Genomic DNA, 1,396 nt, shown 5'->3' on the forward strand with positions numbered 1-1,396 from the left:
GATCTCGGTTGCTTGAGGTAGAAGACGACCGCGGTGATGAAGTTTGGGGTGTCCGGTGCGGCGTGGCTCGGCGGAGAGGACGAGGGCGGCGAGGCGGGGCTTTTGGACGGGTCAGTGAGGCGAGGGGAACACGGTGGTCACGGTGGCGACGAACGGCGGCGACGGCTTCGCCCTTCTTTGGGAGAGAGAGAGAGCGAGAGAGGCGAGGCAGGGGAGAGTGGAGCGGTCGAGGGGTCCAGGGGGTCTGCGTGGCACTCATAGACGGCGTCTGGGCGTCGGCAGAAGCAGGAGGTGGCCGGCGTGTGGCTGCGGGCGCCGGCCACGCGCCTCTCGTCCTCCTGGCGAGAGGAGGAGGATGACTGGCAGTGGCCAATGGGCTGGGCTGAGCTGGGCCAGGCCAGGGCGACAGGTAAGTTCCTTTCTCTCTCCTTTTTCTGTTTTTTATTTATTCTATTATTTCTGTAACTTTAGGGCTTTATTAAAAATGCCAGGGCATTTCCAAAAATCATAAAATTAATCATGGCTACTACTTAGAATATATCCAACAGCAAACATTTTAGTTTATGATTATTTGAGCATTTAAAATATTTTATAGCATTTAAATGCCCAAATGCAAATACTATAAGAATTAATCCAATGACCTTAAGATGTCTTAGAAAAATGTGCACCATTTTTGTCAAAGGTTTTAACCCAAAACAAAAAGGGTGGGCTTTCTAGAAGGGCATTTCAGGTTCATTGAAAAAGTTTTTAGTAAACCCTAGTTGTTCCAGGGGGTGATGGGGGTTCTGTCATCCCCATTTCAGTTTTCTGGGAAATTAAACATGATGCAACACTCTAATGCTTGAACTAGCTAGGGTGTGACAACTCACCCCCACTCAAAAGAATCTCGTCCCGAGATTTAGGATCCTCCGGGAAGAAGGTGGGGTACTCGAGTCGAAGACGATCCTCCCTTTCCCAAGTGGCTTCTTTCTCGGAATGGTGTGACAATTGAACCTTGAGAAGTTTGATATTATGGCGTCGAGTGGTACGCTCGGCTTGATCAAGGATACGAACGAGATATTCCTGATATGAGAGGTTATCTTGTAGATCAAGCGTTTCGTGGTCCACTCCACGGTAGGATTCGCGAAGCAACGCCTGAGTTGAGAAACGTGGAAGACATCATGAACTCTGGAAAGATGCGGAGGTAGTTCCAATTGGTAGGCAACTTCTCCTCGTTTGGCAAGAATGCGAAAGGGTCCAATGTAACGAGGAGCCAATTTGCCTTTGATACCGAAACGATGGGTTCCCTTTAACGGAGTAACCCGAAGGTAAGCTTTCTCGCCGACTTCGTAAGTCATGAGCTTATGTTTACGATCATATTGGTTCTTTTGACGAGATTGGGCTGTTTTCAATTTCT

This window comes from Triticum urartu, chromosome 4, assembly GCF_003073215.2.
Source record: "Triticum urartu cultivar G1812 chromosome 4, Tu2.1, whole genome shotgun sequence".
Taxonomy (NCBI): domain Eukaryota; kingdom Viridiplantae; phylum Streptophyta; class Magnoliopsida; order Poales; family Poaceae; genus Triticum; species Triticum urartu.